We start from the raw sequence: 21,166 nt of genomic DNA, 5'->3' as shown, positions 1-21,166 counted from the left end.
AAATACATGCCAGAGAGACAGATGTAAAAAGATACAGAGGTGGAATGGAGAGGAATCACATCAGTTCTGCACAGGAGGCAGCGCTAAGGAAATCTCCCCAGCAGACGTGGGGGCTGAGTGAGTATAGATCAGCCTTGTGGACAAAGGGGCACGAATCCAGGAAGAAGACGCGGCACGTGCAGAGGCGTGACAGCACAGAGCAGCATGTTTCTTGATGTTGCAAGTCGTTCTTTGTGACTCGTAATCAGCGCGGCAGGGGGCAGCAGGATGTAGACAGTCAGGCAGGGGCCAGGTCACAGGGACCTTTCACCCTGCAGTGAAGCAACATCCTGGAGGGCTTTGGGTCCAGGAGTCACGGAGTGACTCTGCTAAAGAGTTTGGAGGTCACTCTGGCAAAATACGTTGGAAGGATTGCAAGGGGCAAGACTGGAGTTTGCTAGCCCAGGTTTAGGAGGCCTTTGTGATGGAGAGTCCTAGGGATGGAGGCACTGGCTAGGGGGATAGTTCAAGGGCGCTGTTGGGTGGCAAGGGTGGACACCACAGGCTCTCATGGCCAGCTGCAGAATATGAGGGAGAGAAGGGGAGAATGATGTTCTTGAGGTCTGAATTGGGCGACCAGGTGCATTGTGGTGCTGACAAGCCGGGAAAGGTGTCTAGAAGTGGCTTGTTTCCGGTTGAGGTGGTCAAGTGTGTGGGGCGGGGAGAAAAAGTAGAGATAATGAGTTCAGTGGAGCTTAGCTTTGGACACGGTGCCCGTAAGGTGTTTATGGGGTGTTCAGGGGCAGCGTCCAGCAGGCAGCTGGGTACATAGTGGAGCCACACGTCATTAGCATATGTAGTGTATGCAAATCCAACCGCAGCCAGCACATAGATACAGAGATAGGGAGGTCCAGGGAGAGGAGACACTAGTTTAAAAAGTGTTGTTTGTGCCACTCTGCTCACGAGCATATGCCCAGTGGGAAGCAGCCGGTGCAGGCATTATCCGTCTGTTTTCTCAGTGGAGCCAGGGGCCTTTCAGAGTGTGAGGGTTGGCCTGATGGTGATTCTGGGGCAGGGGTTTAATGGTTCTAGGAATTCCCTGGCCGTCCAGTGGTTAAGACTCCACGCTCTCGCTGCCGAGGGCCCGGGGTCAAGCCAGGGTCAGGGAACTAAGATTCCACAAGCTGCGTGGCTAAAAATATTTTTAGAAAGAATATTTCATGACATGTGAAAATTATATGAAATTCAAATTTCAGGGTTTATAAATAAACTTTTAGGGGACTGCAGCAACACTTTTTTTGATTGGTGAGTTATCTATGGCCGCTTTAGCGATATACTAGCAAAGTTAAGAGACAGTTTTGCTCCCAAAGATTTTTACTATTTTGCTTTTTACAGATGAAGTGTGATGATCCCTGCTCTAGGGACTAAAGACACATTGCTTTAGTAACGTACCACTAAGCACAAGCCAAACTCAGTATGCATTTGTACACATATGTTACTGTACATGCATGTATAGAAAAATCCTTGTATATTTTGTGAATGATTTAAGGAATTCTCAAGGGTATTTTTAGTTAGATGCAATTTTGCCACATATGCTGGCTTCAAAACATCTTTGCCATGTAAAGTATCTGGGATGGAGATATCTATTTGAGAATCAATAGACTAAAATCTGTGTTAGTTTCCTATTGCTACCATAACTAATTGGCACAAACTTCATGGCTTAAAATGATACAACTTTATGCACTTCCAGTTCTGGAGGTCAGAATTCCAAAACAGGTCTCACTAGGCTAAAATCAACGTGTTGTCAGGGCTTTTCTGGGGTCCTAGGTAACACACATGACAACACATTTTCTTGCTTTTCCCACTTTTAGTGGTTGCCGAAATTCCTTGGTTTGTGGCCGCTTCTCCATCTTCAACCACAGTGGAGTCTTTGTCACATCACACCAGTCTGGCACTGAGTCTTCTGTCTCACCCTTTTACTTATAGGATATTGGGTCCACTGGATAATCCAGGATATCCTTCCTATCTCAAGGTCAGCTGATTAGCAGCTGTAATCCCCCTTTGCCATGTGATGTAACACGGCCACAGGTTATGGAAGTTAGGATGTAGACATCTTTGGAGGACCATTATTCTGCCATATTCCATGAATGGAGATATACATTTGGGAATCAACTGCCTTGGGGTGGTATTTAGAAGCAAGAGCGTGGATGGCATCCTGGAAAGTACATAAAACAAAAAGAGCCCTAAGGAAAAATCCTTGATGTACACCTGGATTTAAGTGGCACAAGAAGATGATCCTGAAAGGCAGACTGAAGTTGGAGGAGGGCAAGGAAAGTATGTAATCAAGAAAGCCAGGAGAAAAGTGGTCCAAGGAGGGAGGCAAATGCAGTGTTGCCTGATGGCCTGGGGAGGCCCATAATCCATGCACCTGAACCCTTCCAAACGCCTGCGATTCGTCTGGGGGTCAAGAGTGGAGTACGCCATGTCAGCCTAACGTGAATTGCCATTTTCCTCTTCGGTTCGGCGCGAGGGCTTGATTCAATTTGTGTCCATGAGAAGCGATCACAGGAATGTGATTTTGGCTGGGAATCCTGGGAAAGATTTTAATGTAAGAATTTGCCAGGCCTTTTGCCTCAGTAGCCTTCTTTAGACCCCAGTGAAAAGGGCTCTATGCGAAGGAGACTATGCGAAGGAGAAAGGGAGAGAGGAGACAGAGCACGAGAAAGGAGGGGCTGAGAAAGAGAAATTGGTCCTGGTGACATCATTCGAGCCCTGATCAAGCCAGGTTTAGACTTCTCGCTTTTGGAACCAATATATTTGTTTTTATTTTGCAATGTATTTGTGTTTATTTCAACTGGAGCCAGGCTTTCTGTCACTTAAACCAAATGAGCCCTAACACACCTAGAGGCCTCTGGAGTTTTTTGCACGTGCAGTCTGTGAGTAGAGGCTTAAAAATGCATTTCACGGGCTTCCCTGGTGGCGCAGTGGTTGAGAGTCCACCTGCCGATGCAGGGGACGTGGGTTCATGACCCGGTCCGGGAGGATCCCACATGCCGCGGAGCGTCTGGGCCCGTGAGCCATGGCCGCTGAGCCTGCGCGTCCGGAGCCTGTGCTCCGCAACGGGAGAGGTCACAGCAGTGAGAGGCCCGCGTACTGAAAAAAAAAAAAAAAAAAAAAAAATGCATTTCACAACAGAAAATTAACTCTACTAGAGGTTACATGCCTTAGGGACCACTGTAAGTTAAGGATGAAGCCACTGGGGATGCTCAGGGGGCGCTCCAGTGCCGGTCCTTACTCTTCTGGGCTCTCCCGCTGACTCTGGCTACAACTGCTCGGGGGCAGCGGTACTCCAAGTACGAGCTCCACACCAACAGCATCCGCATCACTTGGCAATTGGTTAGAAACGAAAATTCTTGATTTCCCCAGTCCTACTGAATCAGAAACTCCAGGGATTCTGAGGCACAGTTGTCTGCATTTTAATGACCCTCCAAGTGATTGTGATGAACACCGAAGTTTGAGAACCACTGCTCTCAGGCTGCTATTTCTGACTCTTGCCAGGTATGGTATCACCGGAGGGTCATGTGGGATGCGTGTGGAATTCAGTGGATGTTGATGTCGAAGACTTGAGATTTGATTTCCCCTGCTGACATTGTAACAGGGAAGGGCCAAATCTGATTATATGTTGGATCTGTTTCTTTCACTTTAACCTTTGCTTTCCGCTGCTTTTGTTCAGGAAAAGGATACTGTCTCTACATAATGGCCTGCCTCGGGGCACCCTGCCCCTCTGCCTGAAAGCTAAACCAAAGTGCCTTTGTTCAGGGAAACCCTGTCCACCTGTGGATGGCTGCAAGAAAGAAGAAATTAACACATCCGCTCCCCGAGGCTGGCCATTCCAGGCGATATTTGCAAAACTTATGGTTTTTACTTTACTTCCTCATCTCCTCCCCCTCTCTGTGCTATAAAAGAAACTGGCATCCAAACCCCGATAAGATGGTTGTTTTGAGACTTCAGTCTGCCATCTTCTCGGTCTGCCGGCTTTCCGAATAAAGTCGTCTTCCTCTCAGATTCTTAGCTCTAATCTCCTGGTTCACTGCAGCACCATTTTGTGAAATACAGTTGAGACACAAGTCTGGGTTTCCCTGAAACACCAAAGTACAGAGATTTGTGAGCTTGGGTTTCTTCTCTAAAGACTAATAGTCGATTAGATCTCTTTAATCAACGCTATTTAATCCTACTGATGCCTAAGGAAGTGTGACACAGGGACTGAACGTGGTGAATGAAGTAGCATCTCATATTTCCTAGTAACGTGGGGTATATGAAAGTGGACCTCGCCTATATAAGATGGGAAATGAGACTCTTCAATTACTGTTCCCCATCAGACCTAGGACTTGCCCAGACTGGGAGGTATGAAGGGGTCTGAATTATAGGTGACCCTTAATATTCAAGGGGGCCTGTTTCAGAGGTGGAGAAATCCACCGGTACTCCCAAGATGGAGAGGAGAATGATCTTTAGAAGTGCTAGACCACTTCACGTGGAGGTGGGAGGTTAGTTCCTGCTAGGTGCCAGGTGCTTTGGCCTTTCTTCTCAAAGCAGAGCAAACATTAACGTAATGCGAAAATATAGGCTTAAAGTCATGGAGCCCGGGTCTGAATCTTAGGGCTGTCACTTAGTTGCTGTGTGACCTCAGGTATGGAAACAAATCTATCTGAGCCTCAATTTCCCATTGAGAAAATGGGAAGCGTGAACTTCTATGGTTGGCATGGGGTTCAGGAGTGATATGAACGGCACTTGGCACGTACAAGGGACTCAGGCAATTTTCCTCTCCTCTAAGCCCCTCTGCGGAGCTCCCACACTCTCTTCTTTCCTTGTGTGCCTAGGGTCCTAATAGCTCTCTCCTGGGTCTCAATTCTTGTACTCCTGCCAGACCTGTCCTCTGCCAAGTTCCCAAGTCTCCAGAACCTCTCTCTCCTCTCCTCCAAAAATCACTTCCCTTCTCACGGGTAGCTAGGCTTGGAGTGGCCAGCATCATCTAATTTAAAAAGTTGAAGGTCCAGGTGAACTTGACTGGCCAAAGCCTCCCAGGAGGTGATGCGGTGTCCTTCCCAACCACCACAGGAGCAGATTAAGTCATAAGGCTCTGAGTTGGCAGGTACAAGGAGATGGTTGGGGCAGGTAGGTGCTTCTGGGACCCCCTCTGGTGTGTACATTCTTTCCTGCCTTCATTCATTCACTCATGCAATGAACATCTGGTGAGTCTCAAGTGTCTCCATGTACTGTGCAGGCTGTACGGGATGGAAAGATGACTCAGACAGTCCTGGAATTCAAGAAGCTCATACACAGAGGGCAGACAGACTCCTAAGCAGACACTTAGGAAACTCCTGAAGGAGAAGAGGCCTTCAGGAAGGCTTGAGTCTGGATCAATACAGATGAAGGGGCCAGGAGAGGGTCTACTAGGTAAAGGGATTGGCACTACCACTGGCAGAGATCAGACACAGGGTGTGCACGGGAGAGCCCCAGGGGTTCCATCGCTGGTTTGTAAAGCTTGAGGAGATGCTTGAAGAGGAAGCAGAGAGCTAGGCAGAGGCCCGCTGACATACGTGGGGAGCCCCTTAAAGCATTCACTGGGCAGGAAGTGGCTGATCAGAGATAACTAAATTTCTAGCTAAAATTTCTTGAGTGCTTACCCCACGCCTAGCACTGTATGAGGAGCTTTATGTTAATTGAGTCATTTTATGTAGATTTCCTTGGGTTGAGTGGAGGATGGACTTGGGGAGGAGAGAGCTGGCGGGGGAGGGGCAAGTTGGGGTGACTGACGGGGAATAGTGCCAGGAACGCAGCCTGAAGGGCGGGGACAGCAGCCGGCCAGGCGGGCGGGGCTGGGTCCCCTCAGGGAGTGCTCCTTGCGGGGGATGGTGGTTCCCAGCTGGGGTGAATGTGTGGTTTATCAAGGGACCCTGAATCTGGAAATCTTGTATATACGCCCCAGGTGTTTTTTCGCTCTTTCCTAGTAGTAGCAACCCTCCCCCACTCCTCCAACTCACACGTATCTTCGTTCCACAAGCAAATCTCTTTCAGGCAGGAAAGTCCTCGGCGACAGTGGCTTTCTTCATCTGTGTACTGACAGCCTGGAAGCGGGTGGCAGCGGCCGCGCAGCGGAAAGAAAGAGCAGCTGAGCATCCATCCGGTGAGGTCCGATGCCCTCGAAGGCGGTGGATTTCTGCTGTGCCCCCTTGTATACAGCTACACACCCCTTGGCGCCGTCTCCCTTCCCGCGTAGGTGGCCCCTCTCCGTTCAGCCGCTCGGTGGCTGCGGGCCTCCGCCCAGCAGAGGGCAGCGTTGAGACACCAACGGAGCCGGCGCCCGGGGGCCACGCCGGAAAGCCGAGCGTCAGGACCCACGCTCGCTGCAGGCGCCAACCTTTCAAGCAATTCCCCGGGAGCCCTTCCAGCCGTGTGGCGGGCCACGCAATTCCCCGGGAGCCCTTCCAGCCGTGTGACGGTGGCCCGAAAAGGAGCAGGTGACAGGAATGAAATATTCAACAAATCTGTTCCGCAGAATGAAAATGAGTTGTCGTTTAGCATTTTATCATCTGGTGACACACTCTTCTCGCTTAAGGTTGGTACAGGAGCCGGTGAACGTCGGCCGCGTGCCCCCAGCCCCTCTCCCCAGCGCCAAGCCCCCTCTCTGGGGGCGCCGCCAGCGACGGACAAGGGGCAACGGACCCGGGACCCGGGCGGGCGGGAAGGCAGGCGGCTGCATTAAGGAGCCTGAGGATGCAGGCACATTTCCAGAGGCTGTGATCTAGAAGGGAGCAAAGCGTCACAGCCTGATGAAGGGAGAGAAGCAGAAAGTGAGGAGAGACAGGCAGCCTTGATCTTTCCATTGGCGACAGGTGTTTCCTCTCATACTGATTCTGTTGATTAGCAGGGAGAAACGTTTAGCAGTTTCTTTGTCCTTCATCATCTCCATTGACTTGCCGTTCTTCACCCCTGCTTGTCACTGTGCTGCAGCAGATTCCTGGGCACACCTTCGAGGCTGAAAGTGACCCTGAATCCTCCCCTATTTGGCCAGAAGGGTGAGACTCATTCTGTGTCCATTTTCTGCCTTTTACTAATTTCATCATTTCACTTATTTGAGCTCATCTGAGCTCCCGTTTTCTCAGATGTAAAATGGGGTAATAATAAGAGTTGTTTCGTCATGTGTGCACATGTACATAAAGTACAACGAGGTGTCAAAAACACCTGCAGCATAGTAGGTCCTCCGAAATATCAGCCCTCCCCTTACTCCTCTGCTTCCTCTTTTCGGTCTCCTTCTTTTCTTCAAATAACCTCATCTAAACATGGAGACAAGTGGAACTTTACTCTATGACCTCAGTTGCATTTCAACTCACTTAAGAACAATCGCAGCATTCAGAAAATAGCATATATATGATACATATTTCTAATATTTTATTTCTGTATTGTTGAATACTGGTGTATTAACCAGTATTTTGACTATATATATATATATATCATCAACATGACTGTAGGGTCTTTATAAAGCCCCGAGTTAAAAGCATACTTTATATATTGTTTGGGGGACATACCTAATTAGGTAGGCGCAACCCATATTTGAGTTCCTTTCCTGGTGATGGGATTGATCATAAGATCAGCAGCCCTTGCAAAAAGGTGACTGAAGCAGGACTTCCTCCTTTTGAGAATGTCCCCTTCACAAGATGGAGGGTTTCTCAGTCAAGCTTAAAGGAGAAGGGGCGTTGCTTGTCCGTGTGGAATCCCCCCCCACCCCCCCCCACCCCGTCTGAGGCAGGAAGTGAATCACGTGTTCCCGATACAAACCCCAAGACAGACTTAGGGGAAAGAGCGAATCACAAGCGAGGGCTGGAAATAACCGGACTTCGGCTGGACCCCTCACTCAGTGAAAACAGAGCTGCCGATAGATTTTCCACTTGTTTTGGCGACAGTTCTATTTCTAGGAAGTTAAAAGAAGCAACAATGGATATTGCTGCTGTGGAATTATTTCAGATCAAAGAGGGAATACTTTGTAATGATAAAAACCTTGGGTGTGAAAGAGAATGTCATCTGAAGCTTAAAGAAATTTCTTACCATAGTGCTTAGACCAGGCACATATGAATTTAGAAATTTAATTTTCAGAATATCCTAAAAAGATAGGTGTAAAACCTCATTTTTTTCTTTTTTAAAGATTTTTTAAAAATCGGCTTATAACATGATGCAAGTTTCATGTGTACAACGTTATATGTCTATTTCTGTATACCCACCAAAAATTTAGTTTCCATCCATCACCATACAGTTGACCCCCTTTACGCATTTCGCCCATCCCCCTGCCCCTTCCCCTCTGGCAACCACTACTCTGTTCTCTGTGTCTATGTGTTTGTTTTCGTTTGGTTTGGTTTGTTCACTTTGTTTTTAATATTCCGCATATGACTGACATTGTGCGGTATTTGTCTTTCATTTATTATATAGGTTTCCTTTCTATCACTTTCCGCTTTACTCTTGGGGAACTTCTCTATATCCTCAAATAAAAGGTATGAACAACAAAAACGATACACGAAAAGCAATAAATGGAGAAGTGTTCAATTCCTATTTTCTACCTCAATTTTTTTTAGGGATGAGAATCTTACTGGAAATGGGGGAACTGATGACCATAAAAAGAACCCAACATTAGATCAATGATTGTAAAAGTGAGGCTGTTACGGGTTCTAAGTTTCTAAGTCTCTGGCCCCAAATGGATTGCGTCTTAGGACATTGAGAAAAAACCTTCATTTTCAACTGCAGCAGCGCTGTCAGCAACCTCTGGGGGATCCTGGAACATGATCCAGGGATTAAAGTTGGAATTTTCAAGGGGAAAATAAAAATATGTGTTCCATAAACTGGTGAGCCCATATATAGAATAGGCAAGATTCTAGAACACGTATTTAGAACAGAGTTTCAAAAGGAGAGTCTTTGAGAATTCAAATTCAAGACTCAGCACCGGTTTAATGCCACAATGACCTTCTTTCTTTGTTCGCTGGGTCTTGAATGAATGTATAAGTGTATTTGGATTTCAGCAGGTATCTTGCATCTTTCTCTTTTCTGTGGACTGGCTCATTATATTTTAGTTGGGTTGATAACTGCTTGACTGTCCACAGTCCTTCCCCGTCCCCTCCTGGGAGATGTTTTTATCATGAGTTGGATCTGAATGTTGGTATCATGCTTATCAAATCTGAGAGTGAAATGTAGATTCAGTTAAAATCCTAATGACAATATCTGCACTAAAAAAAAAGAAAATCTCGGGCTTCCCTGGTGGCGCAGTGGTTGAGAGTCCGCCTGCCGATGCAGGGGACGCGGGTTCGTGCCCCGGTCCGGGAAGATCCCACATGCCGCGGAGCGGCTGGGCCCGTGAGCCATGGCCGCTGAGCCTGCGCGTCCGGAGCCTGTGCTCCGCAACGGGAGAGGCCACAACAGTGAGAGGCCTGCGTACCGCAAAAAAAAAAAAAAAAGAAAAGAAAATATTAATCAGGTAGCAAAATGGCTTTAACAGAAAAAGGGTGGGACCCAGGTCCTCCTCTTGACTACCCCTCCCCACCCAAAATGACAAAGTGACAGGATACTAGTGATGACACTCGGCAACAGCGCATGTGCTAGACTTCCTGTACTTCGTTGGCTGAGAGCTTAATGGGAAGACTAATGAATACAGGTTGTCAAAGCCGATTGCGACTTTGGCACCCCAATGTCTGGAAGCACAGAAGTCTAGTTAATGGCAGGATGGAGTCCAGAACAAGAGAGTGAGTGCATGGATCCACCCCTCCTGTCTGTCAGACCAAATTTAAAGTGGACTCTCCAGTTTTGAACACTATATTTTAAGAGCAACACTGATGGACAGATTTATACGTTTGAAATGATAGAGGAATATCGATGTTTAACCAAGAGGAAAGAAGACAGCTGTGTCTGCGTGCCTACATGTGCCTACACATGCGTGCGTGAGTGTCACGGTATCTGTCTTCAAATATGAGCAGAGGCCGAGGCAAGAGGGCTGGAAATATGCTGTGTGATTCCAGGAACATTCACGTTGCAGGTCATATGTCGCCTTAGCCCTTCATAACCCCTCATAGAAAGCCCCTCCTCCCGGGCCCACACTATCTCATCATCCTGTTTCATTTCCTCTATAAGGCTTAGCACGAGTTGAAATTTTTGTTCATTTGTTTTCTTTTTTTTCTCTTTATCCATCAAACTATAATCCCCGTGACACAAGGGCCCTTCTCTCCTCTCCAGTGCTGTGTCCTGGTGCTCAAGCCAATTTAAACAGCACAGAGTAGCTTCTTGATCAGTAATAGCTGGAAGATAGAAAGGAAGGAAGCAAACATGAATGGACTCCAACGGGCAAAAACAGACGCAGCGCACAGAGTTAGGAAGGGACTAATTCGAACTTAATAAGACATGGGGTGTTCCAGCAATTGCTGGTGTCTGGTCTTGGAACCAGTGTTTCCTGGGGATGGTTCCCTGTGCCTTGATATATTCAAAGAAAACATTGCAGGCCAGGACTAGGGTGAGAAATGGATTCAATGACCTCTACAAGTGGGTGAGATTAAGCTAACAATATTTTTTATGTTTAAAATTTCTCCTCCTCTTTAGGAATCCAGCGTTGTGTGGACTTACCAGCTTAAACCATGTGGATTTAGACCTCCGGCTGCTAAGGCGCACTCACGGCCGCGGGAGAGGAGAAGAGGTGAGTTGGTGGCCACGTTCAGAATCTGTGACCGTCACGCTACTGGAAATCCCACTTCCTGGGAACGCTTTGAACTTTCTGTTTCAGTTTTTTCAGTTGGGGAAGGTGAATAATAATACCTTCCTTACAGACATGTTGTGACCTAATTAAATATTTCAAAAGTATTCCTGTGATGCCCAGATAAGAGGCATCTAGTAAAGGCCAAACAACCCTCTTGTTCTCTGCAGACACTTCCCTGTAACCGTCCTCACCACAGCACCTGGCGTGTGCGCACGCGCGTGTGTGTGCGTGTGTGTGTGTCTGTGTGTGTGTGTGTGTCCTGGGAGCAGATAAATGTAAGGCCGGAAGTGCTTTGTCAGTGTGATGGGAACCCTTGAAAGACTTGAGTTAGCTGCCATGTTCCAGTTTCACTCTTCTTCATTTCTGGTCCAGCAAGACAAAGCTCTGAGCCACACAGAGGGTCAAGGTCATGGCGCTTAGTACTTCTTGCATTCGACCAGGTGCTCAAGTGGCCCTGGGTAGCTCTGCTGTTCCTTTCCACACTTTCCTAAGCTTGATCTCCTGAGGCCAGATGCTGGGGAAACCTGCCTTGTCCCATTCTGGGACCCGAAGTTTCTATGGATTACGTGGAAAGCCTGGTTTAGATTCTACCCCTGCCCCGAAGGGAGGGTCAGGTGGGGAGCCCGCCCCTGACTCCCATTACAGACCCCAGTCAGGCCGGGCTTTGTCTAATGCTCCAGGGGTAGGGCCCTGGGTCGCTGGGCCCAGGATCCTTGGCTGCAGCGGGCATGTGCCCTCCAGAATGTCATGACAACCCTTTCTTGCCCTGAGGTTCCACCAGAAGCCCCAGCCACTGTGACCTGCCTGTCCCCTCAGTTGTACAAAGATGTGACTCTCACAGGGCCAGTTGGGGCAAATCCCTGGAGTTGGTGTGTAGGCACTGTGGGTGATGCATCCTCTTTTTATGGAGGTCGGTACGCTGGGAGGATGAGATTCCGGGGCCTCGGAAAGCCATCTTTTCCACCCATCAGACAGGCCATCTGCAGTGGGAGAGGAGGCTGCTCCACAGAGGAAAGCAGAATGAGAAATGGAGCCAGAGAGAGCTGGGTGACATTACAGGGCCCTGGATAAGCCAGGACATAAGTTCTCGGTGGTGGGAATCAATGCTCTTCCAGACCATGTTTGAAAAATTAGATTTCTGTCTCTTGCACTAAAAAAATCCTGACTAGTACACTGGCTACCAGGGTTAGAGGAACACAAACTCTTATACCTACGTGCATGTAACAGGAAGTCAATGTCGAGGTGAAGAGAAGTAAGAGCTGGGCTTCTGCGGTGTTAGTACAGCAGCTTGGGTGAATTAGGAAGGTAGGTTTTCAAGTCCGGTGCTGTTCAGAGGATTTTGGAATAAACCAGAAAATGGAAAGGGGCCAGAATGAGGAAACTAATATTTACTGAACATTTACTGGCTTTGGACCCTGGGCTATGTTCTTTGCTATGTTATCTTGTTAATTCTCATGATAATCCTATGAAGTAGATATTCTCCCCATTTTACTGATGAGAAAACTGAGGTTTAGTGGAGTTAAGTTACTCTTTCAAGCACCCACAGCTACAAAGAGGCAGAACTTTTACTGAAGTCAAGATCAGTCTGATTTTGAAGTTGTTGCTCTTTCTAGAACCTCCGAGGGCTTCTTAAAGTGAGAGATTTTGGCCTCAAAGAGGGCTGAGGTTCCTGTGGAAAGATGGGAAAGTGTGAGGGGATGGTGGGGAGCAGGGCACGAGGGGGGCCTGTCTCGTGACCTCTCACAGGGCCGGGCGCATATCAAGTGGTTCACAAATATTTCCTGGAAGGAGTAGCTTCCAGTTCTTGCATTTTTCTCCCCCAGGAAGGGTGATCCACTTGGATGCAAGCCCCTTCCTTGCAGATTTTCAGATCTGAAATCCTTGAGGTCCTGGTTTATTAAAGTTGAAAGGATGAGACCAGGCGCTTGCAGAGGAGGCCGGGGGAGGGGAGGGGAGGGGAGTGTTCAGCTGCCCCTCCCTGTGCCTCATGGACCCGTGTGGGGTAGGGGCGAGATTTCACCGAATGTCCCCCCCACTGTCTTTCCTTTTCTATTTCTTCTTCTTCTTGGCTGCTGCGAGGCTCAGATTCTCTGTAAGTATCTGAAAAAGGTGATTATTAAAGTGAAGAATAACTAATGCTACCCACCAGAGTGTTTTCCTAGGGGTGGTGCAAGCGAATTTTCAAAAATTGGTAAACACTGTTAGCAGAAGAGAGTCTGGAGACCCCTTCTCCCATGGGCCTTGGTTCTTGGTAAGGACGCAAAGAAGAATCTGAGGTCTTAACCGTTGCAAGAGAGTTTACTGAAGATAAGGAGAGAACAGAGAGAACACCTCAAAAGAGAGGTGGGCCAGGCCAAGGAAGGCAATGGCCCCCAAGGACTGGGGTGTAGAGCTTTTTAGGCAAGGTTTTTGCCGTAATCCAGGAGGTCGTTGATTGATAGTCTTAATTGACAGCTGCAGGTTATATAACAAGAGGCTCGGCTGTGCATGTTCTTCCCATAATGCAGTCTGTTATAATTAGATGTATGTATTCATAGAATATTTATGAACATTTAATGAGCCCAAAGGTTATCTGAGGACGTGATAGCTTGAGATGTGCGCATGTGCCAGAGTGAGGCCCGTCCCTCCAGTCAGCCGGCGGGGGTGGGGGGGTGGTGGTTTCGGTACCCTGACCATTTTGGAGGACTGATGGGGTCGTGTTTGGGGCGGGGTTGGCAAAATAGCTTGGCGGGATTAGGTGGCTGTTGGACCTTCCGCCGAGGGGACCACCTCTCGTTGCTCATGGCTAACTTGTTGCCTAACAAAACCAGTGCGGTTCTCGGACAACGCTGCGGAAGCGCTTGAAATGGGTAGATTTGCCTTTTAGAGATGCCATTTCAAACGCTCACTTATGGACTTTTTTTTTTTTTTTTGGTACGCGGGCCTCTCACTGTTGTGGCCCCTCCCGCCGCGGAGCACAGGCTCCGGACACGCAGGCTCAGCGGCCATGGCTCACGGGCCCAGCCGCTCCGCGGCATGTGGGATCTTCCCGGACCGGGGCACGAACCCGTGTCACCTGCATCGGCAGGCGGACTCTCAACCACTGCGCCACCAGGGAAACCCACTTATGGACTTTTGATGTCCAATCAAGGGGCTGCAGTTAAAATCTGAAATCGCAGTGTTTGCGGGAAAGCAGTCGCGTGGCTGGGCAAGTGGCTGCCTTTCAGAGGTCTGTTGGAAACATTTGCACGCAGAGCAGTCTCGCAGACGGTGGCTGCAGGTGGGGTTTGCTCCAGGGGGAGCGGGTGTGGAGACAATCGGAAGCACTGTTGTCGTTTGTTTTCTGCGGCTGGCAAGGTAGACATAAAAATAAAGTCCTCCAATAACGAGGATAAAGTAAACGGGAGAGGAGGTTTGTGCCTCGGGGGCGGGGGGGAGCCTTGAGGGGGACGGGTCGCTCCTGGAGGAGGGTGGCGGCCTCGGGGTTCAGAGAGGAGGAGGGTGCTGCCCACGGGACCCCTGCCTCGCGTCTGCATGCAGCTGTCCTTGCAACATCGTGGGTCCGGGCTTGTCCTGGCCTTCCGGGTGCCTCCAGGATACTGAGGGAAAGGATGAATGTCGGCCACCTGGCGGGCTCCTGAACCCAGTGTCCTGGGGGCATTTCCAGGTAAAGTTGCACCAATACTGTTAGATGGAGTTCAGATGTGCAAAAAACAAAAACAAAAACCTAGTCCTTTCAAGATGCTTTACAAGCCATTTTAAGCTAGATCCCTAGGCTTTTAAGAGTGACTATATGCGCAGCTGGAAAAAAAAAAGTCTGCAAATCAGAATTTTTTTCTTCTCCACAAAGAAAGCAAAAAAGGAAACCCCAAACAGCAATTACAAGAGGCTCAGCACCATCCCTGCTTTTGTCATTATTCAGAATAATAACATGGAACCTGAGATCTTTTTTTTTCCCCCCGGTGGAGCACGTTACTTTATTTTTTAGGTAAGCAGGAATTGATTTTTGTCTGTTCTGAATGAAGCTGAAATGAAAGAGGCTGTATTCAACAACACCATCAGATTCAACAGAGGAAATAGCATTTCTTTGCCAAACATTCCAACTGAAAAATCAGAAACAACCATGTCATCATTCTGGCCTGAAAAATTGTAGCTGCCAAAGCGTATGAGGGCACTGTATCACTTTGTGGGGGGGGGGGGGCGGGTAGTTTTAACACATAGCTTGATCTGGCAAAAAATAAAACAAATGAACCAGAGCAACACAGAGGAATGTAGCCTACATCGTGGTTAGGAACAGGCATTGAAGCTTGACAGCCCTCTGTTCAAACTCAGGATCAATTAGCTCTGTGTCCACAAGCAAGTGGTTGAATCTCGCTGCGCCTCTGCTTCGTTATCTAGAAGAAAATAATGATGAAACCTCCCTTGTACCGTGATTGTGATCATTAAAGGAGATGCTGCCTCTGAAGAGCTTAGCACAGTTCACGGCACAGTCAAGTGCCCAGCAAATTCCTTTCCTGCCCGTCTCCAAGCACTCAATATACCTACAAGGCCCCTACACTATGACTTTGACAACCATAGCTGGAAGGAAGGCTTTCCACCAAAACTTCAAAGAGACCTATCTGCCATGGATGTAAAAAAATTACTATTCTTAAAATGTCAGCTTCCCTATGATAAGAATCACTTTAGAATTTATGAGGAGGAAATAGGAAAGTGAAAATTGGTCAGGCTACCTGCTCCTTAATTCTGATTTAGAGCAGCCGTAAAACTCTAAATATATCTGCTCAGTGCCCTAGCACTGAGGAGGTTTCCATGCAGTTTTCTAGAAATGAGAGTAAATGACTGTGTTTTGGATCAAGAAGCCCCACACAGCAGAGCTTCATGAAGAACCTGGGACCATTCCTCTTTCAGTGGGGATGGAAAACAACAAACTGGGACTCTGTCCTTTGCAAATGCCAACAGCTCTTTTGATTGATTTTCCCTCTCTCTCTCATCATCAGAGAGCTTGAGAAGCTAACGTGAGAATCAGGCCTCAGGTAGAAATGCCCCCTGGTTTGTGCCAATCACCTCCCCAGCTTGAAGGCTCCTGGGCTTCATTCACTGTTGGTTTCTTCTCTTCGAGGACAGGGCAGCTCCTGCTCCGGAGGGTTCACAGCAGACCTGGTATAGTCCTTGTACAGATGAGAATCAATTTCTCTGTGCCCTTCCCTTCCTCCTGGTAGGAAGGGGCTCTTTTTCACATAAACATATTAAAGTAATGGTAAGTCCACATAGAAGCATTCAAATGATTTTTAACCTGGGCACCAAAGCCGTTTAATGGAGAAAAGAAAATCTGTTCAACTGGCAGTGCTGGGATAGCTGTGGATCTGTTTGGAAAAATAAAGAACCTTGTTCCATCTCACACCGCACACAAAAATCAACTGAAGCTGGATCACAGATCTACGTGAGAAAGCAAAAATGATAAACCTACTAGAATAAAACACAGACATATCTTTACAACCTTGAGGTGGGTATATATTTTCTAGAGAGGACATAAAAAACACAGACTATAAAAGAATCAACATTAATAAATTAGACTATCAAAATTAAAAATTCCTGTGGATTAAAAAACACCATCAAGAAAATTGATAGGCAATTCACAGACTGGGAAAAATAATTCACAACACATACATATGACAGATGACTTGTATCCAGTATATCGAGAACTCCTGCAACTCATTAATAAAAGAGACAACCAAATAAAAACTGGACAAAAGACTTAAGTATTTCACAAAAGATGATAATGAAATGGCAGTAAGCGCATGAAAAAGCACACACGATCCTTCAGGAATGCAAATGAAAATCACGAGATACTGCTGCACACCCACTAGAATGGATAAAATGAGAGATAACATGCTGCAATCAGAGCTTTCATATATTGCTAGCAGGAGCCTAAAGTGGTACATCCTGTTTGACAGTGTTTTAAAAGTTAAACTTACAACTACGCTATGACCTAAGTATTTATCCAAGAGAGATGAAAACAACATGTGCAAGCATGTTTATAGCAGCTTTCTGTATAAGAGCCCCAAACTAGAAGTATCCTGCATGCCCGTCAATAGAGTGGATGAGCAAACTGTGGTACATCTAAGCAAAAGGTACATCAAAGCAAAAGGAACAAACTAATGGTATACGCAGCAAGATAGATGCACCTCAAAAACATTTTCCTAGTGAAAGAAGCCAGACCTCCTCACCAGCCAAAACCTAAACGTATGATTCTACTTATATAAAATTCTAAGTAAAGCAAACTGTGTTATGGTGATGGAACTCTGATCAGTGATTACTTCCAGGGAGCGAGAATTGAGTGGGGAAGGGCAGACAGACTTTTGGGGGCAACATCAATGTTCTGTGCTTTGATGCAGATTCGTTAAGACTGAGTGGACAGCACACTTAAGATCTGGGCATTTCACTGTGCATAAATTAAACCTCAATTTAAAAACGAAAGTTATCAGGGGAAGGTGGTCCAAAGGTACAAACGTTCAGTTGGAAGATAAATAAGTACCAAGGATGTAAAGTACCACATGATGCCTATAGTTAACTCTGCAGGGTGATATATAGGAAGGTTATTAGAAGACTAGACCCTAAGAGTTCTCATTACAAAGAAAAAAATATATTTTTTCTTATTTTGGTTTTTCTTTTCATTGTATCTATATGAGATGATGGAGGCAAACTAAATTTATTGTGATAAACATTTCACAATATATGTAAATCAAACCGTTAGGCTGAATGCCTTAAACCTATCCAATGATGTATGTCAACTATAGCTCGACAAAACTGGAAAAAAAGTTAAAGCCACAGCCAATTGGTCATGGGTTGCAAAAGAGAGCTTTGTTCGTCTGGCAAGTGCTTCTGCAGAAGACAGAGCAGTGCATAATGAGGGGCTGGATGGCCTGGGCTCTGAGGACAGAGCTCCCCTCACAGGTCTAACCTAAAGGGGCGGCAGCAAAATGAGTCTAGGTCAGAGGGTGGGCGAGGGTAGGAAAGAAAGGGGTCAAGAGAAAGACCTCATTGGCCTATGTGCCATGGCTTCTGAAAGGCTGGAAGATGAGGGTAGGAATCATAAAGAAATATGCTGCAGTAGCATCTGGACCCGATTGGCTACTAGTAAAATTGCTTCCTTTGTGCTGTCAGCCCGTGCTTACAAAGGACTTCACTGGGCCGAGTCACGGGCCTGGGAGATGCTCGGTAAATACTTTTCGCGTGTGTGTTCTTCTGGAGGGGCCTTCTTCCCCACCTGAACCTGCCTTACATACCTTAGTACGTTAAACGCTTCTTCCTGGCTCACCCGCTAGTCCCGGGGCAGTCAGGAGAAAGGCTGGGGTGCAAATGCAGGCCCAAGGAGACAAGGCTGGGCGAGCTTGCGGAAATGGCTCATGCCTGTCCGAGTCTGCTCGGGCTGCCATGAGAACAGGCCATGGACACGGCACTGAATCTGGTGAGGTCTCTGTTTCTGGCTTGTAGAGACTGAATCTGGTGAGGTCTCTGTTTCTGGCTTGGAGAGAGAGAGAGAGAGAGAGAGAGAGAGAGAGAGAGAGAGAGAGAGAGAGAGAGAGAGAGAGAGAGAGAGAGAGAGAGAGAGATATCAATCAAGCGAGAGAGATCAAGCAAGCGAGTGAGTTCTGGTGTCTCTTCCTTTTCTTTAATCTTACTAGATCAGAGCCGTACTCTTATGCCCTCACTTAACCTTCATTACTTCCAGAGGCTCTATCTTCAAATTACAGTCACATCAAGGGGATGAGGCTTCAGAGTATGAATTTTGGAGGGACGCAATATTCAGTTCACAGCAAGTCCAGAGGAGTGACCTTTGCAAAGACTCCCGGGTATGGGGGAGATTTGCTCCTTCTCTGCTGGTGAATGGCTTTTAGACAATAGCCTCTTGTCTCCATTAACCAAATGGGATTTGAATCAGAGAAAAGCACTTTTATTTCCTCAGCCTCCTGAGCTATCTAGTCTTTCCACCGGGACAGCTCCTCTCCAGGCACCCAATCATTTATCAGAAATGAAAAAGCTTGCTGAGAATGCAAAACGCTGTAAGACAAGGCATGGATCTGAGTCCATAAGAGGAAGTCAAGGCTTCGTGCATTTAACTGATTGCCAGGAGGAGAAAGAATGGCTGGTGTGACAGTCCTCTGGGGCTTTGTCACATGAGCAACAGAAAGAAAAGTGGGCTGTGTCCTGAACAGAGCCCAGAGGGGAGGAGTAAGCTGACATTGAACCATTGTCTACACTCGGAAAAGGAATTCAGAGCAATTGGGAGCAGCTTGATTTTCCTGAACATTCTCCAAGAATTCTTGGGAGGCCCTCAGAATTATTTATAGCTCCTTTCCGCCTAGACTTAGGTTTCTTGCTGACACCGTAAGTGACTGACACTTCCCCAGGCTGGACTTTTTATCTCACTGTTCACTGTCCGTGGAGCTGAGGCTGGTGTGTTTCCATTTCTTCTCTGGCCTGACTGGTTCTGGAAGGAACTGAAAGTCTCCTGCAGAAGCAGAGCACAGATTGGGCTTCAGAGGAGGCTGGGAAGGCCCTACTCGAACGATGCTTGGATTCAGAGTCGTTCAACCTTGAATTTTAAGAAATGCATATTGATGACAAGAATTAATTGCAGTGGATTTTAACCTTAAATTATAAGAAACGCATATTGATGACAAGAATTAATTGCAGTGTCTCTAAAATCAGTATCAATAGTATGTCAATAAGCCATTAAAAATATCTAAAATCAGGGCTTCCCTGGTGGCGCAGTGGTTGGGAGTCTGCCTGCCGATGCAGGGGACGTGGGTTCGTGCCCCGGTCCAGGAGGATCCCACATGCCGCGGAGCGGCTGGGCCCGTGAGCCATGGCCGCTGAGCCTGCGCATCTGGAGCCTGTGCTCTGCAGCAGGAGAGGCCACAACAGTGAGAGGCACGCGTACCGCAAAAAAAAAAAAAAAGAAAATCTATTTTATATAACAAAACAAATGTGAAGTGCCACATGTCACTTTGTTTAGCTACTTTAGTCTATTAAAGCAGTTTCCACTGTATGTGGGAATCCAGCTTCATTAAGCTTCCATGAGGCCAAGTTATCCCACGAATAGATGACCTGATGGACTTAGTGTATTTTATTTGTTTTCTTCAAGAGTTCTTCGCCACTAAAAAATCCAAAACCAAACCAAACAAAAGCAAAATGGGAGTAGCTTATGGATGTCAACTTTGTAAACTACAATTTAAGGATGTATCTGTTTCAGTAACTGCTAAGCCAGAGGAAATGGTTGAACTTTCCATAAAGAATAACTGCTTAGGAAAGAAATTTTGGAGGTAGATAGAATTGTTCATTTGGTTGAAAGAACTAGAAAATCTGCCAAGTTTCATGAATTCATACATCACGAGGAAATTACTTAAGCTTAATGAGGATAATGCTTTTTTAAAAAATTAAAACATTAAAAAAATTGTAGTTAAATATACATAACATAAAATTCGTTATTTTAACTATTTTTAAGCATTCGGTTCTGTGGCATTAAGTACATTCACATTTTTGTGCAACCATCACCACCATCCAAATTCAGAACTTTTTCATCATCCCCAACTGAAACTCTGTACTCATTAAGCCATAATTTTGCATTCTCCTCTCCCCCAGTCCCTGGTTACCATAATCTTTATTTAAAAAAAAATTATTGGAGTATAGTTGATTTACAATGCTGTGCTAGTTTCTGCTGTACAGCAAAGTGAATCAGCCATACATATACATATATCCACTCTTTTTAAGATTCTATTCCCATGTAGGTCATTGCAGAGTATTGAGTGGAGTTCCCTGTGCTATACAGCAGGTTCTTATTAGTTACCTATTTTATATATAGCAGTGCGTATATGTTAATCCCAATCTCCCAATTTATCCTTGCCCCCTTTCCTCCTTGGTAAATGTAAGTTTGTTTCCTACATCTCTGACTCTATTTCTGTTTTGTAAATGGTTCATTAGTACCATGTTTTTAGGTTCCACGTATAAGTGATATCATATGATATTTGTCTTTCTTTGTCTGACTGACTTCACCCAGTATGACAATCTCCAGGTCTGTCCATGTTGCTGCACATGGCATTAATTCATTCTTTTTTATGGCTGAGTAGTATTCCCTTGTATATACCTTCTGTATATATTCTGTATACCTTCTCTATACATTTTGTATACTTTCTGTATACATTCTGTATACCTTCTGTATATATTCTGTACACCTTCTGTATACATTCTGTATACCTTCTGTATACATTTAGTATATATTCTGTATACCTTCTGTATATATTCTGTATACATTCTGTATATATTCTGTATACCTTCTGTATGTATTCTGTATATACCTTCTGTATATATTCTGTATACATTCTGTATATATTCTGTATATCTGTATACTTTCTGTATACATTC

General features: G+C 46.3%; 1 protein-coding gene and 1 long non-coding RNA gene across 2 annotated transcripts in view; one reads left to right on the top strand and one right to left on the bottom strand.

The window, feature by feature from the left end:
* Positions 1-347: 347 nt before the first annotated feature.
* Positions 348-7,738, bottom strand: LOC149747059 (uncharacterized). Its single transcript, XR_016388555.1, has 3 exons — positions 6,021-7,738; positions 3,961-4,118; positions 348-3,132 (listed from the first exon to the last, which is right to left on the bottom strand). It is a non-coding gene; the product is annotated as an uncharacterized LOC149747059 (long non-coding RNA).
* CLVS1 (clavesin 1) overlaps positions 5,312-21,166 on the top strand; it is a 227,081-nt gene continuing 211,226 nt past the window's right edge. The window contains exons 1-2 of the mRNA XM_089899113.1: positions 5,312-6,595; positions 10,609-10,702. The gene's annotated coding sequence lies outside the window, so the exon portion shown is untranslated. The remainder of the gene's footprint in view (positions 6,596-10,608; positions 10,703-21,166) is intronic.

This window comes from Delphinapterus leucas, chromosome 17 (assembly GCF_059928025.1).
Source record: "Delphinapterus leucas isolate spDelLeu-1000000601 "Yukka" chromosome 17, BTC_Dleu_Yukka2, whole genome shotgun sequence".
Taxonomy (NCBI): Eukaryota; Metazoa; Chordata; class Mammalia; order Artiodactyla; family Monodontidae; genus Delphinapterus; species Delphinapterus leucas.
Note: the sequence above shows the minus strand (reverse complement) of the source record. Positions and strands in the feature narration are given on the sequence as shown.